Here is a 27823-nt window from a genome sequence, read left to right on the forward strand (position 1 = left end):
TTGAGTGTGGAGGAGGGGCATAAGCCCTCCTAAGCGATCCCCTGTCACATTGCCGGGGGCCAGGGGTGGGAGGAGGTGACCTAGAATCACGTGAGCTTCTCCAAGATTCAACAGATTGAAGCAGCAAGTTCTGCACATGAAGCCAGATTTTCCTCACAGAAGGTAGTACATTAGTATTTGTTTTGGTCCTTGAACCTGGACGGGAGTTGCTATAGACCTGGATGACTCCTGTGCAACCACCTTGGAGAAATTGAGGGAAAAAGGAGAGAAAGAGGCAGTGGGGAAGAGGAGGGGGTGCCGGAGAGAGAGAGAGCCCAGAAACAGACTGCTTTCTTCTCATGAACCCTAATTATCATTGTGCAGCAGAGACACTTGCAGATATGCAGAAGTGAAAGGGAAAATTAAACACTGTATTTTATGGACTTGGTGAAATAAATCAAACTTAAAAATTCTGTGTTGAGCTAGTGTTTAGGTTTCCTGGCATAAGACTTGGCAAAACACTATTTTAATAATCCAGTGATTTAAATCTTGAATCTGTTTTCTTAGCTATGTAAATGACCGCGTGCACTCACATAATTCCCTAATAAAGCGGGGAAGTTAAGTATGTGAGTGGCTGAGGGCAGGCTACTGCTCAACACAGCACCCTTGGTCATCTTAGAAGGACAGGAACCCCTACCATGTCATGTTGTGGTCAGTGGGAAAAAATAGTAGGACGCGATTTCCTAACATTTCCTCCTTTATTTAATAATCCTTCAATATTTTGGAGGATTTATTTTTGGAAAAAAGAAGGAAACAATAACCCTGTTATGAAAAACTGGTATTCATGTAATTTTTTTAAATATTGGTGTCCCATTAGGTTCATATGAGCAAGGTCGAATTTAAAGTAAAAATTATTCATATTTTAAATAATTTATATATGCACATGAAAACATAATTTTGAAATTATTGACAAACAGCAAGATGTATTCTTTAAATGATCAAAAGTAAGTCAATTCTTAGGCTTTTCTGTTCCTTTCGTCTTAATGAATCTCTTCAAGAGTATGGTCTGCAAGGAAGACTCTGGATAGATACTGCCTATGACAAGGAATCTTTTCACTTTACACAGATGGGTTTGAATAGGATGACCAGATCATTTCTCTCCAAGCAGGCACATTTTCAAGAGTGAAAGGAGGCTCTGTGACTATTATAACAGGACAATGGGTATAAATGCCTGTGAGACAGCCCCATATTTAGCACATACAGTAAACAAACAAAGTGTCGATAGAAGGACAGGACTTTACATATAGATCCATTATATTTAGGATTGATTTCTAGGGATCAGACTGGGACCGATGTAACTATGGCCCAGTGAAAGCCCCAGATCACTGCTGCAACACTGTAAGCTTTCCTAAGAGCAGTGTTAATTGGCCACCTTATCTTCAGGGCCTGAGGCTCCCTCAGTGCCTGAGCTGTGTATCTTCTCTTCTAAAATAACTCTCCTAATGCTTGTAGGAGTTAATGTGCTTCTCTAAGCGCCTTTAACCAGAGCGTGACTTGTGCTGTGTTCTAGGCAAAACTGAGTCTCCTGTTTCAACATATGTTTGTTACATATTTAAGGTAAGGTTATAGTTCCTAGTACTGTTGTCCAATTTCTTCATGGTTTTATATTGGTCCCCATATAAATGAATTAATTAATATCACAGGTATCTTTTCATAAATAAAATAGAAAACTTCAATCATATAATATGTAGCCTCATGCTGTGTAAACATAATGGAATTTTAAAATGAATACGTGTGTGTGTGTGTGTGTGTGTGTGTGTGTGCGCGTGTGTGAGCTTCAGAGAATGTTGAAAGCATTGTTGGGCCTTAGGAGTCCTCGTAAAGATAGATTAAAAAATGGATGTATGACCTAGAGAGATCAAATGCTATATAACACTAAGGAGAACACATGCCCAAATTGACTTCTTATAAAAAGGGACATTTGTAAGTTGCAGCTGGCTTCCCGTTAATACCTTGGTAATTTACAAGGTTGGAGCATTTGACTTTGTGTTTTATTTGAAGATGCAAGAGAAAATAGAATCTTTCTTCATCAAATAATCAAGAGATTCTGAAGACCTAGAGCTTTATACACTGTAGGATAATACATAATATATATATAAAAAAACACACACATATATATATTCTAATAAATATATTTTTAATACAAAAAATATTTATTGAGCCCCTCAGACTGTTTTTACTTCTTGGGAAACAACCATTAACAAGACAGATAAGATTCCTTACATGAATTGTGGTGGAAAAGTTAATTGAGATGGGGATAGCTCCAAATATTTCCATCAATACTTCTGGTTTAACCAGTTGCAGATATGTTTAAGGATTCTTCTAGATGAGATGAGATGAATTCATAGCAATTTTTAATATGCCAATGCTATGTTCTAACTGGAAGATTAGATTTAATTTCTGTGAATAATTGTCTCCTAATGGCTTAGCTGGATTGAAAACCTTCTGAAAATTCTTCACAAAATATTGTGTATTCAATATTCATTGATTCAACAAATACTTATAGAGTGCTACCACGTCTGAGGCACTGTCGAGATACAAATGAACAAAATGAATTCTCTTCTCTCATAGGATTTATATCCCAAGGGAAGTGATGGATAGTTACTTCAGAAATTAGTGACTAATATACGTCAGATGGTGACACATGGGATGGACAAAAATAAAGCTAGGAAGGAGATATTGCCAGGGTGGGTGCTGAGGGTAAGGCAGAGCGTGTGTTACTCTTTTATAAAGAGAGGTCAGAGGCCTCAATGGAACGGTAACATTTGAACAGAAACCTGAAAGAAGGAAGGGAGTGAATTATGGAGACACAGCAGGTAGACTGGAGACATTCAGGCAGAAGGAAAAGTTTGTGCAAGAGTGCTGAGTTAGGGGCTTCCCTGGTGGCGCAGTGGTTGGGCATCCGCCTGCCGATGCGGGGGACACGGGTTCGTGCCCGGGTCTGGGAGGATCCCACGTGCCACGGAGCGGCTGGGCCCGTGAGCCATGGCCGCTGAGCCTGCGCGTCCGGAGCCTGTTGCTCCGCAGCGGGGCGGGGCGGGGCGGGGCGGGGCGGGGCGGGGCGGGGGAAGAGTGCTGAGTTAGGAATGTGCTTAATATATCCAAGAAAACCACAACTGCCAGAGATGCGAGGGTCGAGGAGGGAGGTGGGGGATGGAGTCTGAGAGCTGGGCTGCCTCTAATTGCTGCGTGTAGCCAACCTAGACAGGAGACGCTGGCAATAGAAAGGTGCTCATTTGAAGAACAGTGGACACGTTAGAAGCAACTGCTCGACTCTCTTTTAGTCTGTTTATCCTATTAAATTCTTTCTAGGCTTTTCCTTTCTAATCCTTGTGATAAAAATATGTCAGCTTGGGCTTCCCTGGTGGCGCAGTGGTTGAGAGTCTGCCTGCTAATACAGGGGACACGTGTTCGAGCCCTGGTCTGGGAAAATCCCACATGCCGCAGAGCAACTAGGCCCGTGAGCCACAACTACTAAGCCTGTGCGTCTGGAGCCTGTGCTCTGCAACAAGAGAGGCCACGACAGTGAGAGACCACGACAGTGAGAAGCCACAACAGTGAGAGGCCACGACAGTGAGAGGCCCGCGCACCGCGATGAAGAGTGGCCCCCGCTCGCCGTAACCAGAGAAAACCCTCGCACAGAAACGAAGACCCAACACAGCCAAAAATAAACTAAAAAAAAAAAGTCAGCTTCAGGGCTACGGACATAAAATGAGATTTCTGAAATAACTTTGCTCTCCTGAGGGCATTTTTTTGGCAAACAATACAGCATCCACTCACTGAAGTGTCATTCAAAAAATAATTTATGAAAAATAAAGCAAGAACATTTATTCCCAGTTCTGGAAATCAATGGTCTGTTAAGTTACTAGACAAATGAAAGATTTTCTGGCCCATCTTCTGTATGTGTAGCTGTGTATATGTAATATGTATATTTGTATTTTTAAAAATCTATTTCTAGTACATGAAGAACCTAGCCCTAACTCAAACTGTATAAAATTTTTAAACACTCTCATTGGCAGGTGGGTTATGGATTGGTGGGGAAGATATTGGATACTTCCTTACAAGTTTAAGAAAAGTATCAATACCAAAGAAGAGGAAAAAAATAAAACCTCCAGAAGCAAGGAATAGTTCTCTCTTTTAGGTATGTTAATATATGTCTTCATCTATCTATCTATGTGTATATAACTAGATTCATATATTTTTAATTGCCTGTGAAAAGACATTTTTTCTGTCCTTATGCTTTTTATGTCCTTATGATGCTTGGGCATCATAGTGCAATGATTAAAGGCTTTGGGGTCAGACATACCTGAGTCTGGATTCGATCTTTGCCACGTTCAGGTAGGGAACCTAATCTCACTCTAAATGCCTGCCTCACAGAGAAACTGTACGTGTTATCCGACATAATATGTATGCAACATTCAGAACGATATCTAACATGCAGGAATTGCTCAGATGAGCGTAGGGATTCTCACTTCTTAACTCCTCCCTCTTCTTTCGGTTCCTATGTTCAGTCAATCACCACTTTTCACCCTTCAAGAGAAAGGCTGAGTTTTATCACTTTATCTGTATTTCTTTTTTTTTAATTTTTTAAAAAAAATTTATTGAAGTATAGTTGACTTACAATGTTGTGTTAAGTTCTGCTGTACAGCAAAGTGACTCAGTGAACATATATATATTCTTTTTCATATTCTTTTCCATTATGGTTTATCACAGGATACTGAATATAGTCCCCTGTGCTATACAGTAGGACTTTGTTGTTTATCCATTCTATATATAAGAGTTTGCATCTGCTAATCCCAACCTCCCAATCCATCCCTCCCCCACCCCCCTCCCCCTTGGCAACCACAAGTCTGTTCTCTATGTCTGTGAGTCTGTTTCTCTTTCATAGATAGGTTCACTTGTGTCATACTTTAGATTCCACATATAAGTCTTTTGTCTGTATTTCTAATACAATTAACTCAATCACTCATTTAGTCATCCAACCAGTACTTACTGAGTGCTCCAGGCACTGTACTGGGAAACAAAGAGTGTGCTGAAAAAGACAGAGAATTGTCATAAGCCTTTCAGTCTAAATGGTACTACCTTGAGTATTAAATTCAGATCAAATATCCCCTCAGTATCTAGCACAGTGCCAAACATGAGAGCATTCCAAAATAACCTTAGACTTAGTCTTGCAGAATTAGAGAAGTACCTAGAGATAATCCTGTATAAACCCCTTACTTTTATTTATTTTTTTTAAACATCTTTATTGGGGTATAATTGCTTTACAATGGTGTGTTAGTTTCTGCTCTATAACAAAGTGAATCACTTATACATATACATATGTTCCCATATCTCTTCCCTCTTGCGTCTCCCTCCCTCCCACCCTCCCTATCCCACCCCTCCAGGCGGTCACAAAGCACCGAGCTGATATCCCTGTGCTATGCGGCTGCTTCCCACTAGCTATCTACCTTACGTTTGTTAGTGTATATATGTTCATGCCTCTCTCTCGCTTTGTCACAGCTCACCCTTCCCCCTCCCCATATCCTCAAGTCCGTTCTCCAGTAGGTCAGTGTCTTTATTCCTGTCTTACCCCTAGGTTCCTCATGACATTTTTTTTTCTTAGATTCCATATATATGTGTTAGCATACGGTATTTGTCTTTCTTTTTCTGACTTACTTCACTCTGTATGACAGACTCTAGGTCTATCCACCTCATTACAAATAGCTCAATTTCGTTTCTTTTTATGGCTGAGTAATATTCCATTGTATATATGTGCCACATCTTCTTTATCCATTCATCCGATGATGGGCACTTAGGTTGTTTCCATCTCTGGGCTATTGTAAATAGAGCTGCAATGAACATTTTGGTATATGACTCTTTTTGAATTTTGGTTTTCTCAGGGTATATGCCCAGTAGTGGGATTGCTGGATCATATGGTAGTTCTATTTGTAGTTTTTTAAGGAACCTCCATACTGTTTTCCGTAGTGGCTGAACCAATTCACATTCCCACAACCCCTTACTTTTAAATAAAAGTTTGTGGCTAAGCACAGCTTAATATTGTAAGGTGATGCTTCGAGGAGTATGAACAAAGTAGTTTTGTTTATCACATTAACAGACCTCTTTATTTGGTAGATGAGAAACAGTGACATTAGGACTTCATATTTTCAATGCTAGAAACGTTGTTAGAATGAGAGGTGGGACTGGAAGACATTGTTAAACACATGAACTTTAAATTAACTATGAATAACATGGCCAAGAAATTAAGTGAAAAGATGGAGAATTTTTAACAAAAACTTAATTTAATGAAAAAGAATCAAGTGGAAATTATAAGTATTAAAAACACACACAATAATTTAAGTAAATAAATGGATTTAACAGTAAATTGGACACAGTAGAAAAGGTTGGTGAAACTGAAACAAAAGTCGGTAGAGGGGCTTCCCTGGTGGCACAGTGGTTGGGAGTCTGCCTGCCGATGCAGGGGACGCGGGTTCGTGCCCCGGTCCGGGAGGATCCCACGTGCCGTGGAGCGACTGGGCCCGTGAGCCATGGCGGCTGGGCCTGCGAGTCTGGAGCCTGTGCTCTGCGATGGGAGAGGCCACAGCGGTGAGAGGCCCACGTGCCGGAAAAAAAAAAAAAAGTCAGTAGAAATAACTAGCTGGAAGTATGAAGACCAATGAGTAAAAAATAGCCAGAAGATCATCTGAACAAAGTGAAATATCTACATATGTATAATTAGAGTCCCTGAAGGAGAGGATGTAGACAATAGGTTGACAGTACATTTGAAGAGATAATGGCCAATATTTTCCCCAAGATTGATGAAAGACATGAAGCTACAAATTCAAGAAGTGCTATAAATCTAAATGGGATAAATGCAAAGAAAACAACATCTATGAACATAATACTAAAGCTGCAGAAAATTAGTAGCATTTGGAGAAAAAAGAGACATTTTCAAAGGAGCAGCATAAGATTTACAGCTTAATTCTCAAAAGAAATAATGCAAGACAGAGGCAATGAAATGAAGCCTTTAAAGTATTAAAAAGAAATAACTGCCAATCTAAAATTTCAGACCTCAAAATTATCTTTAAAGCAAAGAGAAGATAAAAGCATATCCAGATAACAAAAGTAAGCTATTTCATCACCAACACATCCTAAAAGAAAACACTAAATATAGTTTTTCAGACAAAAATAAAATAATTCTAAATGTCAGCACAAAATTTCAAGAAAAAAGGGAAATCAAAGGAAAGGATAAACAAATGGATAAAGCTAAACAGATTTTGACGGACAAAACCAAATATAATGAATTTTTGAATTTAAATTATATGTACAATTATATATATATTTATCATGGAAATAAATGCTTGATTAATCTGAAGAAGGCAAGAATAAAGGACATAAGGTTTAGAAAGAAAAAGTAGAACTCTCATTTTTCATAGAAAACGTGTTGAATAATAGAAACTTAAAAAGAATTTTAATACTACTAGAATTAATAAGAGAATTCAGCAATGTTATAGATCAGTATATAAATATTATCTATATTTCTTTACTAGCAATGTTTAATTAGAAAATGAAATTTTCTTTTTTAAAAAACCATTTACAACAGCACTAAAAACAAAATAAAAGGAATAATTTTAATAAGGTTGTGTGACTTCTACACAGAAAAGTATAAAACATTATAGAGGTCATTTTAAATAACTAAATAAGTGGAGGCATTTACTATGTTTGTGATTTGGTAAATTTGCTATTGTAAAGGTACCAGTTTCCCACAGATTAATCCATTTCAATGCTATACCAATCAAAATATCAGAAGTTATTTTTAAAGTATGTATCAATCAACATGTAGATTCCAAAATTTTTCAATTTATTTTCAATAAATAATGCAAAGGTGCATGTCCTACATGATACCATATTTTTAAAAAAACTCAATTCCAACTGGATTACTGATGTAAAAGTAAACATAAAAGCACAACTTTACAATATAATATAGCAAAATATACTCATTAACTGATGATAAAAAAACATTTTAATATAGAACCCCAAAAATATGCTAATCATAAAATGAGTAAATTTGTTTTAAATTTATACATTTATATTTAATGTAACTTATCATTAAAAATTTTTTCTCTCTAATTAGTTTCTCTATATTTTTTACTACACAGTGCTTTGCACAAAATATATATTGTTGAAAATCTTGTTGAGTGTTGATTATTTAATCTTATGCTTTTGTTTAGTGACTCTTTTTTTTATAACTTTTCCATAACTCATGAAATATTTTAAGCATGTAAAAGCTTTTAAAATGCATTATTTATATTCTTTTTTATAAGCTCCCCTGCTGGATAGTAATGCTCCATTTCCATATCATAATGGCAACAATATTTTGAAAGAAATCTGAAACTATCTTTTTATGCTCATTATTTATAAACTATAGATCACAGAATTTTAGAGTTTGAAAGACTGGAATAAATGGATTGCATTGGATAATGTCTGCAGTGAAGAAAACTAGAGTCCAGAGAGGTTCAAATCCATCAGCAACACAATTACTGTTATAGCCAAGAGAGTAGGCAGGGTTTTTCTCACCCAGAATGATGCTTTCTTTCTTTATATGTTTTAGCCATTAATAAAAATTCCTAACTACATAGTGGGTATTTGGAAAACAGAAAAATAATGCCTGAGACTCCTACTATTCTGACATAAGCATATTTTAGATATACACTTGTTATTAGATATAATAATAACATACCTAAAATCTTTAAGTGGATTTTATTCTTTAAGCATGAAGACAAATATTTTGTTTTGGTTCTAATAACCTGTATTCACAATGCCTACATAATATTCAGATGATTATGATTAGATGTAGTTAATCATTCTCCCACTTTGGAATGTTTAGGTGGTTTCATCTTTTTTAGGGCTAAAAACCATGATGAACATGTTTATGAATCTAGAGTTTTCTACATTTGAGGTTATGTATTTTCTTAAGTTATTGGTTCCCAAATTTCAACCTTCTTATGCCTCTTGATATATACTGCAAAATTACTAAAAAGCTTACAAAATCACCAGCAATATATAACATGCTGTTTCAATAGTGAGAAAGGGTCCTTTTTTTATTTATACAAATCATTTATATGATTTGTCTTCACTGAAAATAAACATTTTCCACATATTTCTTTTTGTTTTTTCTTTTTTGTAAATTTTCTGTCCCTATCCTTTTCCTTTGTAAATATGTACTTTAGTGTTTTTTGTGCCCCATGTACTACCTACCTATTGACCAATTGATCAATCGATCAATCTATCTTCTATAAATAGGATATTAATTCTGTATCTGTTATATTTGCTAAAATTTTTTTCGACTTTCTCCTGTAGCCTCTACTACTATTTCCATTTTCAAATAATCGAGTTATTTAAAAAATTATAAGCCTTCCTAAATCTACTGAGAAGAAAGGGTAACTAATCACTCGTACGGCTAGTAGATTTTCCTTCCTTTTCTTATTTTAGACAATGATCTGAAGGTGTTTTTGAGTGCTCCTTTTCATTATGAAGGTATCATTCTTTAATTGGGTCATAGTAGGGTTTATGAGGCTCAAGTTTAGCCTTCTATGGCTTTAACATCACACAGAGATCCCAGGCAAATGTCCATGGGGAAATTAACTGGTCCTAAAGCTAATTCCTTATTTTGTGCATCAGGATTGCAAATTTATATATTCCACAATTTGGATGTGCATATAAATGTAACTCCATTTCTCTGTAACTGACCTAATCTTCATGACCCTACCTACTCACTCACTAGGAGGAAGGATTGAAATACCAAATTTATCCCCATCTGACTCAAATATTAGGGCATCCAATGATCTGGACAGATTATTAGCATAATCCTAAAGTAACCCTGCAACAATGCCTCATTCTCCATCCCCTATTTCTCTTCAAGGTGGCATTTGGATGTGTAGGAGGGAAGTGTAAATCACTGCATGGCGTTGGGGGAGAGGGAGGGCCAGCCTCACGCTGGTCCTGGGATATGCACTGATTGGCCAACCACGAACATTTGATTGTCATTTATTGATTGTGACGGTAAAAACTTTTTTAAAACCGGCACAACAAGGACACTTAAGAAAACAGACGCTGGCTATAAACAACAAGTACAGTCATACTACGCATGCTGGATGAATCACAACTCTGCACCTGCTGTGCCTGATGCTAATAAACCGCTGTCTGTCCCCTCTCAGCTCAGTCAGCATCCTTTGGCTTCTTCCAGCTGACTAGGTCTCTCCAGGCTGGTACTAGAGATCACTGTCCTGCCTTTGACTCCCCAGTTCCCCGCACAGCCCTGGACAAAGGGGCAGGCTTGCACTACATCCTAACCTCTTCCTTCCAGAGAAGGCCTCTCCCTTCCTCTATCTCTTTGCCTGGAACTATAATGGTGACCTTCATGTTGGGAGAAAAAAACAACTTACCGATAAGGAAAAAGCTCAGGAATTTGTTTTAAAAATAGGTTATACTTGTATCATATGCAATGACAAAATAAGAAAAGGGTTTTATAAAATACTACAATAATAGAGCTTAAGGTATGCTTTAAAATAATGGATTAAGGTACTTCAAATCCTTGCTTCCTTCATGTTGACCCAAAGCAACAGATAATTCCTTGTAAGCTTGCTTCCAGATGCTCTATCTGTCCTTCATTCTGATACCATAAAAATCAAGATGAACCCACATTCTTACTGCTAGTCATTTCAAACTCAAATCAAGTATCATATTAGGAAAAGACAATGAGTCAGCAGGAGTCATCAAGCAGTAAGTGGACCAAAATGCCCTACACTTGAGAGTAAGATAGACATTTATTGTGTTTTCCTATTTAGCATCTTTCTTCGGTAATATCGTATGGTTTTCCTCCTAGGAGCCACCTCTGGCTCATGGACAGTCTGTGTGGCTTGGCTGGAACTGACAGCTTTGTGACCTCCCTGGACACAGTGAGAGTATTTCTCCTCCTTGCTTCAAGGATGTGTGCATGGTCCAAGTCACCCCAGGATACCTAGAGCTGGACTTTTATTGGAACTATTGAGGAGAGAACTCTAGTTTTAACACCGAACCTAGAGCTTCTGGAGGCCACCTTATGTCGATGACTTGCTTGAAGATTATAACCAACACAAGGCAAATGATATCTGGGAAATGAGTGGGAGATCTCTTGAGCATCTGAATTTAGCAGTCCCCAAAGCAGAACCTAACCCTCAAGTTTTCCATAATGTTAGTCAATGAATTCCCTTTTCTGTTTTAGTCAATTTGAATTTAAATTTATATTACTCATAGACAAACAAAAAAAGCCCTGCTGAATAATGTAGAACTGCAATGCTTCTACTTTATACCACACCATTGCCAAGAATTTATCTGCCTCTCTTACAGTTTAAGTTCTTTCCAGAGGACTAAATTTAGATTTATAAGGAAATATTTTATATGCCATTGCTCCATGTAAGAGAAATAGAGTTTCTGTTTACTATCTCTCAAGAGATATCATTGTAATTTGGTAAAGAATAGTGCCTTGCAAACTGTGCATGTATAACAATTAAAAACAAACAAAGAAAAAAGCAAGCAGTAACAATTTGACCAGAAAGTACATATTAACCTCTGCCAGCAATGTCATTTCAAGTGCCAAAAGGCAATTTTTCTGCTACTTCAAATGTAAATGAAAGTATAGGGAGAGAACTTCCAACATTACCAGGAATAATTAACTACAATATTTTAAATATGATGGTAAAATGTAAATTATATCTAAAATATGTGATTGCAGACTGATGGATGACTTGAAAGCCTTTAGTAATATTTTGCTGACAAATTATTTTAAATATTATTCTAGAACATTTTTGTATATTCCTAGAAGACTGTGGACCAAACTTATTAACTTTTAACAACAGAAACAACTTTTAACTATTATAAAAATGGCCTTTGTCTATATTAGAGTTTCTACAGATTCTGCAAAAGCCAAGATTTTCGTTTTCAATAATACCATCATAAAATCATGTGGGTCTTCCAGTTCATAGACATAACTATAAGCAAAATGTTAGGGTTCTGGAGTATCTCAGAAATAATTATATTTATCTTAAAAATAGACCATGCTTTCTACCTTTGGGGTTTGTTTTTTGTCAGAGTGGGCTGGGGAGATAGTGTATCATTACCAAAATTTTTTTTGCATTCACCTGTAATTGTAACACGTACATCATGTATTGAACCACGTACACTCTGCTTTGAAAATTAGATATGCTTGACCTTTTCAAAGTCTGCTTTATGTAAAACAATTCTGAGTAGTCTCATTAGGAACAAAAAAGAGAAATTTTCATAGCTCCTTACTGCTATTTATATTATTGACATTAACCCAAGAAATCAAAGTTTTAATAAAATGGAGACTGAATATGCTATCATCAAAATTTTAATATGAGAAAGCTAGTAGCTTTATAAAAATAAACCAAGTTTGAAACTCAGTCTTTTATTATTTCAAGAAGTATATATATAAACTTGGACTAAACACTGAATGTCTGAATTCATTAAGAAAGAAACACACTGCTTTCTTTTTACTCCATGTAATTCAGTTGGCAATTTATGATCAACAATAACCTTGTATCTTTCTTTAATAAAAATTAACTGTCAGTGTTGGAACTTTCTTTTCATGAATAATTGACATAAACCACTCTTTGTGACTTACAAGTTATATTCTATTGATGCAGCAAAATTAATACTACCTCAAATTTTAAGCTTTCTTTAAAAGGAAAAAATTTAGAAGACACAATAAAATATAGCATTTTTATTTGTATGGGGTTTTCTTGTGTGTGTTTTAAACACTATCCTGAAACTTTTAATAAAAATAAATCTACCTGATTGGTTTATATCCAAGTCAAAATGTTAAATGAAACAAAACATTTCAAACAAAACTTGTTTCTTTGGCTGCACTTTTAGCAGAAGTGTAAAGTGAGAATCTTTATCTCTTTGTCTAAGATGTTGTTGACAGCATTTTATTTTTTTTAGTCTACAGAAATTTTCCTGATGTCACCCAAACCTCTTTGACTTACAGGAAGGTCTCTGTCAATGCATAAAGAGCAGGGATCTGGGGATTCCCCCCTCACTGACACGACTGCTCTCTTCCCTATGTACCCTCTTGGTATTATGTTTACTTTCTTTTGTAATGTTATCGCATCCTTTTAATTTTTTTTTAATTAATTTTTATTTTATATTGGGGTATAGTTCATTTACAATGTTGTCCTAGTTTCAGGTGTACAGCAAAGTGATTCAGTTATACATGTACACATATTCACTCTTTTTCAGATTCTTTTCCCTTATAGGTTATTACAGAATATCGAGTAGAGTTCCCTGTGCCATACAGTAGGAACTTGTTGATTATCTGTTTTATATACAGTAGTGTGTACATGTCAATCCCAAACTACTAATTTATCCCTCCTTCCCATGTTTCCCCTTTAATAACCATAAGTTTGTTTTCCAAGTCTGTGAGTCTGTTTCTGTTTTGTAAATAAGTTCATTTATATCATCTTTTTAGATTCCACATATAAGTGATATCATATGATATTTGGCTTTCTCTGACTTACTTCAATTAGTACGATAATCTCTAGATCCATCCATATTGCTGCAATTAGCATCATTTCATTCCTTTTTATGGCTGAGTAATATTCCATTGTATACATGTACCACATCTTCTTTAACCATTCCTCTGTTGAGGGACATTTAGGTTGTTCTATGTCTTGGCTATTGCAAATAGTGCTGCAATAAACATTGGGGTGCATGTATCCTATCAAACCATGATTTCCTCTGGATATACACCCAGGACTGGGATTGCTGGATCATATGCCAGCTCTATTTTTAGTTTTTGAAGGAACCTTCATACTGTTCTTCATAGTGGTTGTACCAATTTACATTCCCACCAGCAGTGTAGGAAGGTTCCCTTTTCTCCACACCCTCTCCAGCATTTACTGTTTGTAGATTTTTTGTTGATGACCATTCTGACTAGTGTGAGGTGATATCTCATTATAGTTTTGATTTACATTTTGCTAATAATTAAGAATGTTGAGCATCTTTTCATGTGCCTGTTGGCCATCTGTATATCTTCTTCGGAGAAATGTCAATTTAGGTCTTCTGCCCATTTTTTGAATGGGTTGCTTGTTTGTTTGATATTGAGCTGCATGAGCTGTTTGTGTATTTTGGACATTAATCTTTTGTCAGTTGCTTAGTTTGCAAATATTTTCTCCCATTCCGTGGGTTGTCTTTTCATTTTCTTTATGGTTTACTTTGCTGTGCAAAAGCTTTTAAGTTTAATTAGGTACGATTTGTTTACTTTTGTTTTTATTTTCATTACTCAAGGAAGTGGATCCAAAAAGATCTTGCTGCAGTTTATGTCACAGAGTGTTCTGCCTATGTTTTCCTCTAAGAGTTTTGTAGTATCCGGTCTTACATTTAGGTCTTTAACCCATTTTAAGTTTATTTTTGTGTATGGTGTTACAGAGTGATCTAAGTTCATTCTTTTACGTGTAGCTGTCCAGTTTTCCCAGCACCACTTACAGAAGAGGCTGTCTTTTCTCCATTGTATATTCTTGCCTCCTTTGTCATAGATCAGTTGACCACAGGTGTGTGGGTTTACCTCTGGGCTTTCTGTCCTTTTCCATTGATCTACATTTCTGTTTTTGTGCCAGTACCATATTGTCTTCATTATTGTAGCTTTGTAGTATAGTCTGAAGTCAGGGAGTCTGATTCCTCCAGATCCATTTACTTCCCTCAAGATTGCTTTGGCTATTTGGGATCTTTTTTGTCTCTATATAAATTTTAAGAATTTTTTTCTTCTAGTTCTGTAAAAAATGCCATTGGTAATTTGATAGGGATTGCATTGAATCTGTAGATTGCCTTGGGTAGTATAGTCATTTTGACAGTATTGATTCTTCCAATATAGGAACATGGTTTATCTTTCCATCTGTTTGTGTCATCTTTGATTTCTTTCATCAGCATCTTATAGTTTTCAGATTACAGGTATTTTGCATCTTTAGGTAGGTTTAACCCTAAGTATGTTGTCTTTTTATTGCCATGGTGAATGGGAGTGTTTTCTTAATTTCTCTTTCTGATCTTTCATTGTTAGTGTATGGAAATGCAACAGATTTCTGTGTATTTATTTTTTATCCTGCAACCTTACCAAATTCTTTAACGAGCTCTAGTAGTTTTCAGGTAGCATCTTTAGGATTTTCTATGTGTAGTATCATGTCATCTGCAAACAGTGACAATTTTATTTCTTTTTTACCAACATGGATTCCTTTTATTTCGTTTTCTTCTTTGATTGCCGTAGCTAGGACTTCCAAAACTATGTTGAATAAAAGTGGTGAGAGTGGACATCCTTGTCTTGTTCCTGATCTTAGAGGAAATGCTTTCAGCTTTTAACAGTTGAATATGATGTTAGTTGTGGGTTTGTCATATATGACCTTCATTATGTTGAGGTAGGTTTCCTCCATGCCCACTTTCTGGAGAGTTTTTATGATAAATGAGTGTTGAATGCATCTATTGAGGTGATCATATGGTTGTTAACTTCAGTTTGTTAATGTGGTGTATCACATTGATTGATTTGCAGATATTGAAAAATCCTTGCATCCCTGGGATAAATCCCACTTGATCATGGTGTACAATCCTTTTAATGTATTGTTGGCTTTCATTTGTTAATATTTTCTTGAGGACTTTTGCATCTATGTTCACCTGTGATATTGGCCTGTAATTTTCTCTTTTTGTGGTATCTTTGTCTGGCTTAGGTATCAGGGTGATGGTGGCCTCATAGAATGAGTTTGGGGGTGTTCCTTCCTCTGCAGTTTTTTGGAATAGTTTCAGAAGGACGGGTGTTAACTCTTCTATAAATGTTTGATAGAATTTACCTCTGAAGCCATTTGGTCCCGGATTTCGTTTGCTGGAAGTTTTTTAATCACAGTTTTAATTTCAGTACTTGCGATTGGTCTGTTCATATTTGCTATTTCTTCCTGGTTCTGTCTTGAAAGATTGTAACTATCTAAGAATTTGTCCATTTCTTCTAGGTTGTCAATCTTATTTGCATATAGTTCCTTTTAGTAGTCTCTTATGATTCTTTGTATTTCTGTGATGTCAGTTGTAACTTCTCATTTTTCATTTTAAATTTTATTGATTTGAGCTCTTTCGTTTTTTTTCTTGATGAGTCTGAAAAAAGTTTATCAATTTTGTTTATCTTTTCAAAAAACCAGCTTTTAATTTCATTGATCATTTCTACTGTTTTCTTCATCTCTATTTCATTTATTTCTGCTCTGATCTTTATGATCTCTTTCATTCTACTAACTTTGGGTTTTGTTTGTTCTTCTTTCTCTAGTTGCTTTCAGTGTAAGGTTAGGTTTTTTATTTGAGATTTTTCTTGTTTCTTGTGTAAGATTGTAGTGCTATAAACTTCCCTCTTAGAGCAGCTTTTACTGCATCCCAAAGGTTTTGGATGATCATGTTTTCATTTTCATTTGTCTCTAGGTAATTTTTTTATTTGCTCTTTGATTTCCTCAATGATCCATTTGTTGACTGGTAGCATATTGTTTAGCCATCACTTGTTTGTGTTTTTTACAGTTTTTTCCTTTTATTTCCAGTTTCTCTTGATTTCTAATCTCATAGTGTTTTGGTCGAAAAAGATGCTTGATATGATTTCAGTTTTCTTAAATTTACAGAGGTTTGCTTTTTGACACAGCTTGTGATCTGTTCTGAAGAATGTTCCATATGCACCTGAGAAGAATGTGTATTCTGCTGCTTTCAGATAGAATGTTCTATAAATATCAATTAAGTTCATCTGGTCTAGTGTGTCATCTAAGGCCTGTATTTCCTTATTGATTTTCTGTCTGGATGATCTGTCCATTGATGTAAGTGGGGTGTTTAAGTCCCTCACTACTATTGTGTTACTGTCGATTTCTCTTTTTATGGCTCTTAGCATTTGTTATATATTGAGGTGTTCTTATGTTGGTGCACATATATTTACACTTGTTATATCTTTTCTTAGATTGATCCTTTGATCATTGTGTAGTGTCCTTCTTTGTCTCTTGTAACAGTCTTTATTTTAAAGTCTATTTTGTCTGATGTAAGTATTGCTACTCCAGCTTTCTTTTGATTTTCATTTGCATGGAATACCTGTTTTCATCCCCTCACTTTCAGTCTATATGTGTACCTAGATCTGAAGTGGGTCTCTTGTAGACAACATATATATGGGTCTTGTTTTTGTATCCATTCAGCCAGTCTATGTCTTTTGGTTGGAGCATTTAATCTGTTTACATTTAAGATAATTATTGATATGTATGTTCTTATTGATAGTTCGTTAAGTGTTTAGGATTTGTTTTTGTAGGTCTTTTTTCTTCCCTTCCTCTTTTGTTCTCTTCTCTTGTGATTTGATAACTATCTGTAGAGCTGTGTTTGAATTGCTTTTTCTTTTTTTGTGTGTGTATCTATTGTAGATTTTTGGTTTGCAGTTACCATGAGGTTTTGACATAGCAGTATATATATATATATAATATATATTATATATATATATTATATATATATATATATTTTATATATATATATATATATATGATTGTTTTAAGTTGCTGGTCTTTTAATTTCAAATGGATTTCCAATATCCTGCATTTGTACTCTCCTCTTCTCATGATTGATTGTTTTGATATCATATTTGTGGGTGGATGATTTCCTACCTTTACTGTATGTGCCTTTACTGGTGAGCTCTCCCACTTGTAAGTTTCTTGTTTCCAGTTGTGGCCTTTTCTTTTCTGCCTACAGAAGTTCCTTTAGCATTCATTTTATGGCTGGTTTGGTGGTGCTGAATTCTCTTAGCTTTTGCTTTTCTATAAATCTTTTGATTTCTCCATTGAATCTGAACAAGAACCTTGCTTGGTACAGTATTCTTGGTTGTAGGATTTTCCCTTTCATGAGTTTAAGTATATTGTGTCATTCCCTTCTGGCCTGCAAAATTTCTGCTGAAAAATCAGCTGATAACCTTATGGGGATTCCCTGTTTGTTATTTATTGCTTTTCCTTTGTTGCTTTTAATATTTTCTCTCTGTCTTTAATTTTTGTCAGTTTGATTACTATGTGTCTTTGCATGTTCCTCCTTGGGTTTATCCTGTATGGGACTCTCTTTGCTTCCTGCACTTGGGTAACTGTTTCCTTTCCCATGTTAGGGAAGTTTTCAGCTATAATCTCTTCAAATATTTTCTCAGTCTCTTTCTCTCTCTCTTCTCTTTTTGGGACCACTATAATGCGAATGTTTGTGTTTTAGTGTTGTCCCCAAAATCTCTAAGACAGTCCTCATTTTTTTTTCAATCATTTTTCTTTATTATGTCCTGCAGCAGTGATTTCTACCAATCTGTGTTCCAGCTCACTTATTCATTCTTCTTCCTCATTTACTCTGCTATTGATTCTTTCTAGTGTATTTTTCATTTCAGTTATGGTATTGTTCATCTCTGTTTATTCTTTAAATTTCTAGCTCTTTATTAAACAATTCTTGTATCTTCTCAGTCTGTGCATCCATTCTTTTTTCGAGATCTTGGATCACCTTTACTACCATTACTCTTAATTCTCTTTCATGCAGATTGCCTATGTCCACTTCACTTAGTTGTTCCTTTAGGATTGTTTCTTGTTCCTTCATCTGGAACATATTTCTCTGTCATCTCATTTTGTCTAAGTTTCTGTGTTTGTGGTTGTCATTTCTCAGGCTGTAGGTTTGTAGTTTCTCTTGCTTCTGGTGTCTAGCCCCTGGTGAGTGAGGTTGGCCCAGGGGCTGTGCAGGCTTCCTGGTGGGAGGCACTGGTGCCTGGCCACTGGTGGGTGGGGCTGGTCCTTGTCCCTCTGGTGGGCAGGGTCATGTTAAGGGGTGTGTTTAGAGGCGGCTGTGCACTCAGGATGACTTTATGCAGCCTGTCTGCTGATGAGTGGGGCTGTGTTCTCACCCTGTTGGTTGTTTGGGTTGAGGAGTCCCAGCACTGGAGGCTGCAGGGTGTTGGGTGGGGCCAGGTCTTGATGCCAAACTGGTGACCTCCAGGAGAGCTCACATCGATAAATATTCACTGTGTCCTCCACCACCTGTGTCCTTGCCTGCACAGTGAGCCACAGCTAACCCCTGCTTCCCCAGGAGACCCTCCACTATCCGCAGGTAGGTCTGTCCCAGTGTCCTATGGAGTCACTGCTTTTCCATGGTCCCAGTATGTGTGAAACCTTGTGTGCGCCCTCCAAGAGTGGAGTCTCTGTTTCTTCCAGTCCTGTTGAGCTCCTGCACTCAAGCTCCACTGGCTTTCAAAGCCAAATGCTCTAGGGACTCCTCATCCCAATGCCAGACCCCCAGGTTGGGGAGCCTGACATGGGACTTAGAACTCTCACTCCTGTGGGAGAAACTCTGTGATATAGTTTCCAGTTTGTGGATCACCCAGCCAGAGAGCATGCGATTTGATTGTGTCACAAATGTACCCCTCTTACCATTTCACTGTGGCGTCTTCTTAGTATGTACGTAGAATATCTTTTTTAGCAGCTTCCAGTCTTTTTTGGTTGTTCAGCAGTTAGTTGTGATTTTAGTGTTTTCATTAGAGGAGGTGAGCTCAAGTCCTTCTATTCCACCATCGTCTCCCTCTCCAGATTTGTTTTAGTTTCACAATTCAATATTAATTTTCAAGTTGAACTCACTGGGAAGACATGCATGGCACAGACTAAGGACAGGAGTGTCCTGTAAATGTCTGGAACTGTGAACCCCAGAGGCAACATGTCCAGTCTCACCAACCACTTCTGAGCAGGCTTCTCCTGCCTCTTTCCCAGTTGGCCACCTCCACCCTCGCCTCTATCCCATCCTTTTAAGTTTGTTACACAAGAACCAATTTGAGAACAAAAAATAGTTTATTTACTTTGCATTCCCGATATTTTGTATTCCCAGGTCTATTTTAATATTTGTAAAAGGAATGAATAGGTAACAAAGGTTAGAAATAGAAATAGAAAGATCAACAAAAATGTAGAGTCCAGGTTTACACTCTTCCCTCTGTCACTTACATGTCACCAACATTGGATAAAACATTTCAGATCTCTGGGTTTCAGTTTCCTAAATGGTAAAGTGATAGAGTTGGACTAGATAATATCTGAGCTTTTCCTGACCTAAAAGTTCTATGAACCTCTGAGAGGGCTACTCTCTAGACACCTTTGGGACAAACATTCCTAAATGTATACCCTATTCTAATGTCTTATAGCTGTAAGAAGATAAAACTCCCTGAACTTAATATCTTTTCTCTCCTGTTTAAAATCCATCAATATCCTCTATATCTTTTTTCCACGTCTATGTGATGCCAGTAATAAATAAATTTAATATCACTGTGAGCTCTGGAATGGCAGATTTCATTCAGGTTTTCATATCTTCCTTAGTGATTGCAAATAATATGGATTCAACACCTGTTTATTGAGTAAGTTGTTAAAGAATACTGATCTTTAACCTTTTTCTTTTTATAAAATAAAATAATAAATAATTTATTTATTAAACTTATTTTTTAATATTTTAACCTTTTTCCATTTTCCCTTTTCCACTGATTCCAACTATACAAGGGTCCTGCATGCTGAATCTATATCTTTATCAGTAATATAAAATTTTAGTCCAGATAAATATTGACTCATGAGTCTTGTAAATAATCATTGTCTACTCTCCTAAATCAAGTATACCAGCATAGGGTGAGTAATTATATTCTGGTACCTAATTCTTGCCTTAGCATAACTGAGCCTACCCACATCTGCTACTCACAGATGAAAATATAGAAAATGATTAAAAATAAGAGTGAGGAAATCAAGAAAAGACAATCTGAGAAGAAATTCAAGCAAGAGAATTAAGACACCATTGGCAGTTTTCTTTTAAGATTGAAAGGCATAAAAAGACACATATAGTAAAGAGAGAAAGATACTACAGGAAAAAATTGATGCTGTGAGAAAGGATATGATAAAAATGTTTCTCAGGTCCAACCCTAGAAACCTAGATAGATATTTCTATTGGAAATACTTGCCTTAGTGCAATTTTTTCTACATTTCTTTTCATGTATCAAAGCAATCAGAGGACATGAAAGTGTTTTGGATTAATTAGTAGTCAATGATTTTGAAATGCTTCTAAACACAGGTTCTTAATTAGAATGGGAAAAACGTACTAGGACGTCCTGTTAATGGAACTACTGACTAATTGAGAAAAAAAAGTGAGCTAGAACACTAAGACTAGGAGCTTTCAGGGTATATGGAGAAGTTCAAAGTACATAACCTCAAAGTCAAGGATATGGAAGGATAAGAATGCTTTGGACATATTTAGAAAACTGAGATAGGAGAGGAGGTAGTTCTGTGAATAGCAGGTTGAAATATAAGTAATTCAGAGCCTGGCTGATGCAAGAGAGAGAGAGAAAGAGAGAGAACGACAGATTGGATGTGGCAGCCTGCTTACATTGTGGAAGTAGAACAAACACACAGAAGAAACAAGAAAGAATTCATCCTAGTGAAAATAGGTGGGAACGTAATAGAGAGTTTTCAAGCACAGTATCACCAAAATGACCTTGTGGAAAGATCTTAGCTCTCATGGGAATTCAGAGGGCCTGGTTTTGAAGTCTCAGCCCCAAACCAAAATAGCTGAGTGACCACCGGCAAGGTATTTCTTATCTAGGATCATTCAGTGGTATACACTTCAGCTTGCATTGACCCAGTTCTGAGCCAGGCACAGCCAGAAGTGGGAGGGGCACGGCTGTGAGTGAGGTCTGACTTTGCCCTCAGGGAGCTTAGATTCTAGAGGAATAAACCTGTTAAGGGCTTTCTGGTTCAGAAGAGAAAGATTGAGTGTTAACTAACACACTGTGAGTCTTGAGAAAAGAAACAATTATTCTCCCTTTGGGGAGCAGAAGAGAAATGTTTAAAACTGGCTTAAAATACAGGATAAGCAAAGGCTGAACGTCATTTCAGGGCTCATGAGCAGACTGATGTCAACTGGAGTGTGGGTTGTAGTGCAGATGAGGCTGGAAAGTTGTTAGAGATTGGGCCTTGCAAGAAATGTCATGTTTTGATCTTTTGGCAACTGACTGCAACTACAAATTTTTTTCAACATGCATAATCTGATCTAACCATTAATCTCAAAAATAGTTTTCAAAATTGGCTATTTCAACAGCTAAATGTATGTCACTAGCTATTTCAAAGGCCATTTAACCAATTGTGTGGCCATTTGCAAATTGAAAGTTAATATAGCACATTGTTTAAGGACAAACTCCAGAGTTAGACACTTGGGTTCACGTCTCACATCTGCCACTTATTAGGTGTACGAATTGGGCGTGATACTTAATCCCTCTGTGTCTCAGTTTCTTCACCTATAAGATACATGTGCATGGCATATAGCAATCATTCCACAACCGTAGGCTGTATGAAAGGAAAGACAATGACCATCACAATGATATGAAAGAGAGAAGGAATAATGAAGGTCATGTGCAAGTGAAAAAACCCACTGGGATTAATCAATGAATTCTGTAACGTTGCAGGATATCAAAATCAACATATAGAAATAAATTGTGCTTCTATACACTAACAATGAAATATCTGAGAAGAAATTTTTAAAAATCTCATTCACAACAGCTTCAAAAATAATAAAATACTTAGAGACAAGTTTAACAAAGGAAATGAAAGATTTGTACAATGAAAACTAGAGGACTTTAGTGAAAGAAATTGAAGAAGACATGAACAAATGGAAAGATACCCTGTGTTCATGAAGTGGAAAAAGTAATATTGCTAAAATTTGGTCTATCCAAAGCCATCTCTAGATTCAATGCAAACCCTATCAAAATTGAAATTATATTTTTCACAGAAACAGAAAAAAAAATCCTAAAACTTATATGGAACCACAAAAGACTTTGAATAGCCAAAGCAATTCTGAGAAAGACGAATAAAGTCAGAGGCATCACACTTGCTGATTTCAAAGTACAAATCTCTAGTAATTAAAACAGTATGATACTGGCAGAAAAACAGACACGTAGACCAATGGGACAGGATAAAAGGCCCAGAAATAAAGTCCTACATATATGGTGAACTAAAACTTGACAAGGGAGCCAAGGACACTCAATGGGGAAAGGATATTCTCTCTAACAAATGGCATTGGAAAAACTGGATAACCATATGCAGAAAAATGAAATTGGACCCCTTTCTTACACCACTCACAAAAATTAACTTGAAATGGATTAAAGACTTAAACGTAAGCCCTGATACTGTAAAACTTCTAGACGAAAATATAAAGAAGCAGCTGCTTGACATTGGTCTCGGCAATGATTTTTTTGGATATGACACCAAAAGCACAAGCAACAAAAGCAAAAAATCTATAAATAGGACTACATCAAACTGAAAAGCTACAACAGGGCTTCCCTGGTGGCACAGTGGTTGAGAGTCTGCCAGCTGATGCAGGGGACGCGGGTTCGTGCCCCGGTTCGGGAAGATCCCACATGCCGCAGAGCGGCTAGGCCCGTGAGCCATGGCCGCTGCGCCTGCGCGTCCGGAGCCTGTGCTCCGCAACGGGAGAGGCCACAACAGTGAGAGGCCCGCGTACCGCAAAAAAAAAAAAGAAAAGAAAAGCTACAGCAAAAGAAATAACCCATAAAATGAAAAGACAATGTACAGAATGGGAGAAAATATTTACAAATTGTATATCCAACAAGTGGTTAATATTCGAAATATATAAAAAACTCATACAGCTCAATAGCAAAAACAAACAAGCAAACAAACATTTAAAATGGACAGAGGAACTGTATAGACATTTTTCCAAAGAAAAAGAACCACAGGTCCAAATGGTCCACAGGTACATGAAAAGATGGTCACTATCACTAATCACTGGGGAAGTGTTGATCAAAACTACAATGAGATATCATCATTAATTGTTTTTCTATCGCTTTTAGCATCTTGATTTCTTATCAAGAAAAGCAAAAATTCAAGAATTTAAATATATATTATTCGGATATATATTATATATATTTTTTGATCAAGAGCAAACAAGTAAATAAATAGCCCTTTTTGCATGTATGAAAGCAGTGATTCTTGACACGTGGTCCCCAAAGCAGCAGCAATAAAATCACCTGGGCCTTATTAGAGATGTAACTTCTCTTGCCTCACCTCAGACTTACTGAATCAGAAGCTCTGGGGTGTGGGTCCAGCACTAGGTGGTTTAACAAGCTCTCTGGGCAATCCTGGTACACACTGACATTTGAAAACCACTACAAGCTAAGGTTTTGCTCTACCTTGTAAGGAGCTTCTAGGGGTACTCAGGGAGAGGAATCCTTGCCCCCTCACTGCAAAAGTTTATGCAACCTAAGTAACTGGAGTAGGTAGAGCTTGCTCATTTGAGAACCCACCTTTTGTCCCAGGGAGGAGACACCATGCCACTCTGGTAGTTGTGTCACGTGTATTTGCATCTCATCTTCCCTAGGAGACAGGGCAATGTTTCAAATGGGAATATACTTTTAATCATGTATGCTCTTTTTAAGTTCTCAGCTAAGTTCCTTATAGTGCCAAAGAGAACTTGAGATTTGTGCTGGGGATGAGAAAATGTTAATGCAAAATAAATCCATGAAGAAGATAAATAAACAAAAAGAAATATTAAAACGACCACGATGGAAAAAAATTCTAAAAGTCAGCAAAAGCAAGCAACTTTTAAAATTTCTCTTGCCTTTTAAATCTTAAAACACAAGTGGAATTTACCAGCTAGAAGATACTGAAGCAAATAGTTTCATGAGAGTGAAAAAAACGACAACACATTTATTTAGCTAAGCATAGAAATAGCAGTTACAGTACCCTAGATAAAATTACAAGGACTGTAAATCTTTATCCTTTAGGATATACTGCTGGGATTAGGAAGAAAACCTACTTACGATTTATACTTTTAATAGTTCTGAGATTTCTAAGGGTCTTTCCTTTTTACTCCTTATATCTGCTTTGCCCAACCTTCTACGGTATTTGGAGGATACTTTCTATAGTGCAAATACACTGTATAAGCATGATCTATGGTCAGTGTCTCAGTAACAACGACATCTTATTAATGCCTATTGTCAAGATACAGTGTCTTGTCGAAAAAGTTTTGAGTCCAAACTCTAAGTATTTCAGAGCAAATAGCGTCAGGAAATGGAAGAAAATTCAGTCAGCTGTGAATTTGGACTGAAGGGTTTTACCAGCCTGGTGAGACTTGGTGGGCTCAGCTGGGAGTTCCTAAACACAATAGCCAAGCAACCCCTGTGTCCTCGGCTTATGTACAGACAAAGCGCAGCATAGGTATTTCAAGAATACAGTGAGAAAAAGGGACATTTTCTCTGAGACTATAAAGAGCCATGAAGCTCCATCCACAGAGAAACTCTGCTGAATAAAGACAAGGATCTGGATAGACTGAGCAATAATGGTTTAATTTTTTAAAGTTATTTTAGCCTTTATTATCTAGTTTGTTTATATTGATCAGATTCACCAGGTAATCACCCAATTCCCCAGACAGCTTTGAGTTATAAAATGGACAGAAGCTGTTTACCCAGGGCAAAAATAAATGAGTTTTCTGCTGTGGGACCCACCTAATAATTCATAATGGAGTTGATCAAAACTAAATATCCTAAAAACCTTGATGCAAAAGGATTGTCAAAAGTTGCAGTGACACACGAGTGTTTTTGGAGATGATGCGAAAAACATCTAACATAAAGAGAAAAATGAATCTCTTGGTGAAACTTTAAGATTTATGGAATTGAATGGAAAAAAAATTGTTTCTTTGAGTTTCACTATAAGCCTCTTGAATTTCCAAGTAGGCAACTTGTAAAGCCAATCTTGATGAGAAGGTGATCATTTAAAAACAAAGACAGAAGTAGAGTAGAATAAAAATGATATGGAATGGACCTATGACCTACAATTATTTATGTTTCCTGCCCTTAACTTTCTGATCTTGATTCCTTAACCACCTAGAGGAAATTCCAAACAGGAAGGTGGTAAATGCAGGGAAAGCTACTGATGGTGCATATTCTCTGCTGAATACATAGCCTTATACTCACACTTTTACCTGGCTGGGACATGCCTCACCAATATAATATATGCACACTTCCTTTCTGACCCTGAATTTCTCAGCTCTCCTGAGGAGAAGATAGCTTTGATTCCTTACAAAGAGCCCTGATATATTTTATCCTATTAAATCCTAAAACCTCTGTGAGATGCCAAAGGGGTCATCAAACCCGTGGCGCTCTACAAAGAGAGTCAGCAGAGTTCAGCCCGAGTTTGCAGCCAGGTTCTGTCCCTTAGTAGCTGTGGGAATTTGAGAAGTCACTTACCCTCTCTGTGCCTCAGTTTATTCATCTGTGAAATGGGGACAAAAACAGTACCTCCCTCAAAGGGTTGTTGTGAGGTTAAAATTAGTTAATATTTACATGTAAAGTGCTTAGAGTCCTGCCTGGCACGTAATAGGTGCTAAACACACATGAGCTGTTTGTGCTCGGTTTAGAGTCAGGCCTAACTGAATCCCAGTTTCATGGGACCCACTGGCTGTGTACCCTGGGAAAAGTCCCTTTATTCATCCGATCCTTGATTTCCTCGTGGGTAGTTTGGAGGTTACAAACTAAAATCAAATCTCACAGAGGTGTTGTGAAGATTTAAGGGGATACAATGTGTCACAGCTCTTTGTAATCTGTAAGACTAAAAACTGACCAGGACGGTTGAGGAGTTTTGGTGTCAGAAATCCAATGTCCACACGTGATGCTGACCGAACTAGACAGCCTGTTTGCAGACCCTGACTTCGGGAATGCAGTCCAGACGGGGCTGGTAATACACGAATGTAAAATTGATCCCAATGCATCAGGCTATCAAAGCCGCACCTACCATAGGAAATGAAAATAGTAAAAATTTCACCTCTTACACAACGACCATAGCTTTCATTTCAGTGTGAGCGTGATTCCCACTTACAAGACAAGCGTGTAATCAAACAATGTGTGTAATCAAATGTTGAGAAAAGCTAATGAAATACTACAAAATGTCAACTGTAAAATTAATTTCAGTGGGTCAAATTTGAGAATTAGAAAAGGGAAGCTGGTTGGGAGTAAGGTCATCCTGATAATTAGCCATCAGAAAAAGTCTCGCTGAGCATGACTGAGGTCACGTGGAGGTTAGTTGCTAAGCTTCTGAATTATCATGAATCAGAAAGTGAATAGTAATCAGAAATCAGTGGAGAAACAAAAGACTTTCAGCTATGCAACATAAACAATAGAGGTTTACACTTTGACAATAAACACTTTCTTCAAGTCTCCAAATACAAGGCAATGGTGACAAGCCAGGCAGAAGTGGGTGAAAGATTGAGGAGGGAAGGACCACAGCTTGACATCTGGTGAAGGGGCCATTTTAAGGGTTCCTATACAGGTATGGGTTTCCTCTAAACCAGGCAGGAAATGAAAGTCTCATCCCAAGGCCAATGGCATTTTTTCCACATGGTAAGTGATTTCCCCATAATTGTGTCCAGACAAACACACCCATGACTGGTTGTGGTGGTACCTGGTGGGTCCTGTCCCGCAGTCCTCTTGGTGAGGGGCTCTGACTGCCTGCAGTACTAATTTTGGATGTAGCTGTCAGTAAATAAATGTGTAATGAATAAATTTTATATATGTTTTACCCAGTAATTTATTAAGAACATAAAGGAAGGAATCATGTCTTCTATTTATATTCTTTATAGTGTATTTGGCATAACTAAACATACTTGTAGGCAATTGTTAAAATTTAATTGAAGACCAGCAAGGACCTACTGTAGAGCACAAGGAACTATACTC

General features: G+C 36.9%; 1 long non-coding RNA gene across 1 annotated transcript; it reads right to left on the reverse strand.

The window, feature by feature from the left end:
- Positions 1 to 5029: 5029 nt before the first annotated feature.
- LOC125960672 (uncharacterized) lies at positions 5030 to 27579 on the reverse strand. Its single transcript, XR_007470575.1, has 3 exons — positions 27552 to 27579; positions 24401 to 24470; positions 5030 to 5071 (listed from the first exon to the last, which is right to left on the reverse strand). It is a non-coding gene; the product is annotated as an uncharacterized LOC125960672 (long non-coding RNA).
- Positions 27580 to 27823: the final 244 nt, after the last annotated feature.

Source organism: Orcinus orca, chromosome 12, assembly GCF_937001465.1.
Source record: "Orcinus orca chromosome 12, mOrcOrc1.1, whole genome shotgun sequence".
Classification (NCBI taxonomy): Eukaryota; Metazoa; Chordata; class Mammalia; order Artiodactyla; family Delphinidae; genus Orcinus; species Orcinus orca.